The sequence below is a fragment of the Entelurus aequoreus genome, linkage group LG06 (assembly GCF_033978785.1).
Source record: "Entelurus aequoreus isolate RoL-2023_Sb linkage group LG06, RoL_Eaeq_v1.1, whole genome shotgun sequence".
Classification (NCBI taxonomy): domain Eukaryota; kingdom Metazoa; phylum Chordata; class Actinopteri; order Syngnathiformes; family Syngnathidae; genus Entelurus; species Entelurus aequoreus.
The window spans coordinates 18,097,214-18,105,053 of NC_084736.1; positions in this window are offsets into that span (position 1 = coordinate 18,097,214).

Genomic DNA, 7,840 nt, shown 5'->3' on the forward strand with positions numbered 1-7,840 from the left:
AAGTAACAACAGAACACCAACAAGATGTGAAAAGTCTGCAGGAAAATATAGAAAATCTGCAATCTCAGAACAACAGAAGAAATAATGAAGCCACTGAAATGGGCAAACGAATGAAGACCCTTCAAGAAGACAACAACATGTTGAGGAACATCATAGATGAAATGGATCAGGACAAACGAATGAATGATATCATCGTGACTGGGCACCGAATTAAACCAAGATCCTATGCGAAAGCTGTGAATAATGAAGGTGAACCAGATGAAATGGATATGATCTCAGCAGAACAGCAAGTGGTCAACTTTCTGCAATCAAAGGAAATTGAAATTGACATTAATACCATCGAAACATGCATCCCACTGAACGGAAGAAACAACAACGCCACTCCAGTCGTGCTCGTGAAACTCGTAAACAGAAAATCTAAAATGGCATTGCTGAGACAGGGAAAGAAGCTGAAGGGAACAAATGTGTACATGAATGAGCATCTCACAAAACGCAATGCTGGAATCGCCAAGAAAGCACGCGACTTGAGAAAGCAGGAAAAATCCAGGGAACTTGGAGCACCAACTGTAAAATCTACATCAAGCTGAATGGAGGTCCAGAAGCAAGAGTAATTGTAGTCCATGACATCAAGCTCTCGCTGGCTTGGGGTCTGGCTGCCCCCTGTTTTTCCCGTGCCTTGTCCTCTGCCGGGTGCGTCTGTCTGCGGCCTGCTGCTGGCCCTTGTGGGCGGCACGGTGGGCCAGGCTCTGGGGTTCCTGTCGCTGTCCGGCTTGGCTGCGTGGGGGCGGTGGCCCCTGGTTCCCTGGGCACCACACCTACTGTTTGTGGGATGGGTTCTCGGGGAGGCTGGGGCCGTACTCTGGCTCCCGCACACACTGGGAGTCAAATGTATTGTACATGCAAATTCACATATACTCACACACATACATACAGACATACATAGGTACCTACGCTCCCACATACATATACAAATAAATACAGTACATATTTACACACTCAAAGTTCGTACATCCACACGCACATTCATTATACAAACATACTGTATACACATACTGTACATATACATTCACTGTAAAAACATACATATACACATACTGTACATATACATTCACTGTACAAACACACACATACACATACTACACATACATTCACTGTACAAACACACACACACATACATATACTGTACATATACATTCACTGTACAAACACACATTTACACATACTGTACATATACATTCACTGTTCAAACTCACATACTGTATACACATACTGTACATATACATTCGCTGTACACACATATACACATACTGTACATATACATTCACTGTACAAGCACACATACACATACTGTACATATACAAGTACATATGCACACATACACTCATGCACATAATCACGTTTCATCAAACATATATTAACGTTGTTGCCCTAGGGTAAACTGGGTATAACACATGGCACACTGACAAAGCTTAACCTATTGTTACTATAACAATCTACAAGGTTAAGGTTGCTTCTCTTTCTTCCCCTCCATTTTTCTGCATTCTTTCGTATCTCAAGTTATCATTACGTATATGTATTGTTGCATTTGAACAATTGTATTGTTGATAATAAAGGTAAAGTACTGGTATTGTTTATTATCAATAGCACTATTTCTATTGGTATTCATATTGCTCCATTTTTAGTGTAATAATGCTCATTTTCATTTCTGTATTTTTTTTTAAAATTTTTCGCTAACTGCTTATTTGCTATTACTTTTACCATCATATTTGTACATGTCGTATTTGCTGATGTTGCTCTGTTGTTGTTGTTGTTGTTGTTGTTGTTGTTGTTGTGTTTGCTGTTGTTGTTTTTGTCTCTCTGTCTAATCCCCCTCTTGTCCCCACAATTCCCCCCTCTGTCTTCCTTTTTCTCTCTTTCTATCCCCTCCTGCTCCGGCCCGGCTGCACCAAATGATAATATAAATACATTTAATAAAGTCAAAAAAAAAAAAAAAAAAAAAAAAAGGACCTGGACAATTTTTAAAGTTTACACAGCTACCAAAACAACAATGATAATGGACTCTGACAGAAAACAAACACCCAAATTCAGCATTGACACTACTATGTTCCAAGGGACGACTAAACAAGAGGACCTACATTCAGGATTGCATACACCTACACTTATAGAGATTATTGAAACAACATCAAAGATTGTTGAACAAGAAAATATGGAACTAAAAAATTTCTGCAACAAAGATCACAAAAACCAGGATTTGGAAAATGATATAGATCCAGATACAAATTTTTTCTCCCACATCAGTAATAATTGTTTTTATTATACAGATGATCAATATAATAGCAACATTACATGCGATAACAAATAGTCAATTATTCATTTTAATAGCAGAAGCTTGTATGCAAATTACAACAACATTAAGAACTTGTTGGAACACATCAACAAACCATTCAAAGTGATTGCTGTCACAGAAACATGGATTGATGATAAAAAAGGAATAGATTTTGATCTGGAGGGATATGAACTAAACTACATCAACAGAACCAACAAAAATGGAGGAGGATTAGCTGTGTACGTGATGAAGAACCTGAACTACAAAGTGGTAAAAAACATGTCATTTGCTATAGATAATATCTTAGAATGTATAACCATTGAAATATGTCAGGAAAAAAGCAAAAACATTTTCATCAGTTGTATATATAGATCACCTAAGTCAAGTATAGAAACATTTGAAGAATGGATCAAGGCTACTTACATGGATAATGGTCAAAGAATAATGTTCTTATGTGGTGACTTTAATATTGACTTATTGAACCCTAACAAGCAAAAGTCTATTGATGACTTCATTGATACAATGTACAGCATCAGTTTATATCCTAAAATCACAAAGCCAAGCAGAATCACAACACACTGTGCCACGCTTATTGATAATATTTTTACCAATGAGTTTGACATTAACACTACAAGTGGTCTACTTATAACCAACGTTAGTGATCATCTGCCAGTTTTTACAATATATGATGGACACTACAAGAAGAACATGGAAGACAAAAGGACATTTCGAAGACTGTGCACAGAGAAGAGGATGACTGCTTTCAAAATTGAGCTACAAAAGCAAGATTGGGACAATGTGTATAATGAAAAAGAGGTTGATGAAGCATATGAACATTTCTTAAACAAGTTCATAATACTTTATGACAAACATTGTCCATGGATACAACTTAGTAATAAACAGAGAAAGAATAATCAACCACGGATGACAAAAGGATTAAAAAATGCTTGTAAGAAGAAGAATACACTATATAGAGAATTTATAGCACAAAGAACTATAGAGGCAGAAATTAAGTACAAAAAGTATAAAAACAAGTTAACAGACATACTACGATCATGTAGAAAATAATATTACAGGGAATTATTGGACAGGAACAATAATAATATGAGAGCAACATGGGGCATCCTCAATAGCATTATTAAAAATGGAACTAAGAGGGACTAGCCTCAATACTTCTTAGATGGAAATAAAAAAAATGACAACATAAAGGAAGTAGTTGAAAGCTTCAATAATTATTTTGTAAATATTGGACCAAAATTGGAAGAAAGGATTCCAGACCCAGTTCCAATTGAGGACTATAATGATACCATAGAGCGAAATCCCAACTCCATGTTCCTCAGTAATGTGACACAGGAGGAAATAGTTACAATCGTGAAAAAATGTAAATCTAAGACTTCAACTGATTGTAATGGAATTGATATGGAAACGATAAAAAAGGTTATAGAAGAGATCTCAGGACCATTAATGTATATTAGTAATCTATCATTTCAAACAGGTACATTCCCAAACAAAATGAAAATAGCTAAAGTTGCACCAATTTATAAGACTGGAGATAAACATCAATTTACAAATTATAGACCTGTTTCTTTACTTCGACAATTTTCTAAAATCATTGAAAAACTGTTCAATAACAGATTAGAGAGTTTCATAAATAAAAATAGAATACTCGAAGAGAACCAATATGGATACAGAGCTAATGTCTCAACATCAATGGCTTTAATTGAAATTACAGAAGAAATTACCAATGCAATAGACAGTAAAAAATGTGCAGCAGCAGTTTTTATGGATCTAACTAAAGCATTTGACACAATTAATCACAATATTTTAATCAAAAAACTAGAACGATATGGCTTTAGAGGGTTAGTCTTAAACTGGATAAGAAGTTATCTAACGAACAGGAAACAATACGTGAAGCTAGGCGAACACATGTCTACAACGCTAAATATATCCTGTGGTGTACCTCAGGGATCAATATTAGGACCTAAATTATTCAATCTCTATATAAATGACATTTGTAAAGTTACAAAAGATTTAAAGTTAGTATTATTTGCGGATGATACAACAGCGTTTTGTTCAGGAGAGAACACACAGGAGATAATACAAATAATAACAGAAGAAATTAACAAATTAAAAAGATGGTTTGACAAAAACAGACTATCGTTGAATCTTAGTAAAACTAAAATAATGCTATTTGGTAATAGTAGAAGAGAAAGTCAAACACAAATACAAATAGATGGAATAGAAATTGAAAGAGTAAATGAAACCAAATTTCTAGGTATTATGATTGATGATAAATTGAACTGGAAATCTCACGTAAAAAATATACAACATAAAGTAGCAAGAAACACGTCAATAATGAATAAAGCAAAACATGTTCTAGACAAAAAATCACTTCATATTCTATACCGCTCACTAGTGTTACCATATCTGAGCTACTGTGTAGAAATATGGGGAAATAATTACAAAAGTACACTTCATTCATTAACGGTGTTACAAAAAAGATCAGTTAGAATAATACATAATGTTGGATATAGAGAACATACAAATCCTTTATTTATTGAATCAAAGATACTGAAATTCCACGACGTAGTGAATTTGCAAACAGCTAAAATTATGCACAAAGCAAACTATAACCTGCTACCCAAGAATATACAACAATTCTTCTCAACAAAAGAGGAGAAATATAATCTTAGAGAAAAATGTAATTTAAAACATTTGTACGCACGTACAACACTTAAGACCTTCAGTATATCAACATGTGGAATTAAATTATGGAATGGATTAAGCAAAGCAATCAAACAATGTACTAATATGATCCACTTCAAGAAACTCTTCAAACTTAAAGTGTTTACAAAGTACAAAGAAGAAGAACCATGACAAACATTCTAAATTTATTTCATCCATCCATTCATTCATTCTTAAAGTAATCTTACTTATCTCATCATAATAAATATGACTTTCTTCACCAATTATTATTATTAAATTCTTATTAGTATTTATTTATTTATTTTTATTGTGATTGCCTATGGAGTTTATTGTGAATAAATTGAGAACAGGAAGTGAATAAAAAAGTTTCAGCAACTGTTATGTAAAGAAAAGGGGTAGGATTAAATAAGCTCTGCTTCTTCCTACTCCTTTTCGAACATGTTGAAAAGAGAAACTGGAAATTGTGATGTATCATGTTGTATGCTTGCATGTTCGAAATAAACTCAAACTCTAACTCTAACTCTCTACTTTACCTTCTATTCACCTTCTTGTATCTTTGTTTACCTTCTACCTACCTTCTTTCAACTGCCATGTACCTTTTATTTACCTACTATTCAGCTTCTCTTATCTTCTTGTACCTAGTTTTTACCTTCTATTTACTTTCTATTACCTTTTATTTAACTTATTTTACCTGTCATTTAGCTCATGTTACAGTCTATGTAACATTTACCTAAATGTACCTTCTATTTTGTGTTAGCTTCTTTTATGCGGTCCAGATGTTATCGATTTTTATTAGTTACATTCACTAAACGATTAATCAAAGCGACCTAATATAAATCAGAGCTTTTTTTAAAAATACAATTATTGAAACAATATTTGTTGACAGTGTGCTATTATTAGTTATTTCAGGGGTGTCCAACGTGCGGTCAGATGGCATTTGCGGACAGCAGCTTAGGTTTTGTTGGCCCGCAACATGTTGTGGGAAAAAATTAACAGTAAAACATAAGGGAAAAAAGGAGTAAAAAGATGTAATGTGATGAGAAAAAGCTAAAATGTTGGTATTAATAATGCTGGTACAAAATTTTGATATAGAATGTCTGTTTATAGCATTTAAAATTCAATCAATCAAAGATTATTTATATAGCCCTAAATCACAAGTGTCTCAAAGGGCTGCACAAGCCACAACGACATCCTCGGGTCAGATCCCACATCAGGGCAAGAAAAAACTCACCACAATGGGATACAATGAGAAACCTTGGAGGGGACCGCAGATGTGGGGACCCCCCGGGCGACCGGTGCAATGGACGTCGAGTGGATCTAGTTAATAGTGTGAGAGTCCAGTCCATAGTGGGGCCAGCAGGGGATCATTTTGAGTGGAGACAAGTCAGCAGCGCAGAGACGTCCCCAACTGATGTACAGATGAGTGGTCCACCCCGGGTCCCGACTTTGAACAGCTAGCGCGCCATCTCAGCTTGCTGATAACAAGCTATCCATACACTTAGGTAAAACGGAATCCATCCTATTTGGGTCCCAAATCAACCTTAAGAAAGTCAGTGACTTCACTATTAAAGTGGGTGACATTGTTATCACCAGGAAAGATGAGGTCACCTACCTAGGTTCCATTCTAGAGGCTAACCTTTCCTGTGATAAAATAGGTTTGGTTGTTATCATCATTTCAGTCATCAACAATTGAGAACAGAGAAAGAGAGAGAGAGAGAGAGAGAGAGATCAGAAAGCATAAGAAAAAGTATCTACATTTGATTATTTACCTTTGATTATTAACAGTCCGGGGAGGGTGTTAGTTTAGGGTTGAAGTTGCCTGGAGGTGAACTTTTATTGCGGTTTTGAAGGAGGATAGAGATGCCCTTTCTTTTATACCTGTTGGGAGTACATTCCATATTGATGTGGCATAGAAAGAGAATGAGTTAAGACCTTTGTTAGATCGGAATCTGGGTTTAACGTGGTTAGTGGAGCTCCCCCTGGTGTTGTGGTTATGGCGGTCATTAAGGAAGTAGTTTGACATGTACTTCGGTATCAGGGAGGTGTAGCGGATTTTATAGACTAGGCTCAGTGCAAGTTGTTTTACTCTGTCCTCCACCCTGAGCCAGCCCACTTTGAAAAAGTGGGTAGGAGTGAGGTGTGATCTGGGGTGGAGGTCTAGAAGTAATCCGACTAGCTTGTTCTGGGATGTTTGGAGTTTAGATTTGAGGGTTTTGGAGGTGCTAGGGTACCAGGAGGTGCATGCGTAATCGAAAAAGGGTTGAACGAGAGTTCCCGCTAGAATCCTCATGGTGCTTTTGTTGACCAGAGAGGAGATTCTATAGAGAAATCTCGTTCGTTGGTTGACCTTTTTGATGACCTTGGTTGCCATTTTATCACAGGAAAGATTAGCCTCTAGAATGGAACCTAGGTAGGTGACCTCATCTTTCCTGGTGATAACAATGTCACCCACTTTTATAGTGAAGTCACTGACTTTCTTAAGGTTGATGTGGGACCCAAACAGGATGGATTCCGTTTCACCCAAGTGTATGGATAGCTTGTTGTCAGCGAGCCAGGTGCAAGTTCTACAGAGTTCAGCACTGAGGATTTTCTCCACCTGTGACTTGTCCCTGTCTGATACCAGCAAGGCCGAGTCATCCGCAAACAAAAACAATTCACAGTCGCATGCCAATGACAAGTCGTTTATGTATACTAGGAACAATAAAGGCCCCAATATACTGCCTTGGGGGACTCCACAGCTCACCGAGAGGGGGGGGGACACGGTGCCGTTCACCTCTACCACCTGTTTCCTCCCCTCCAAGTAAGATT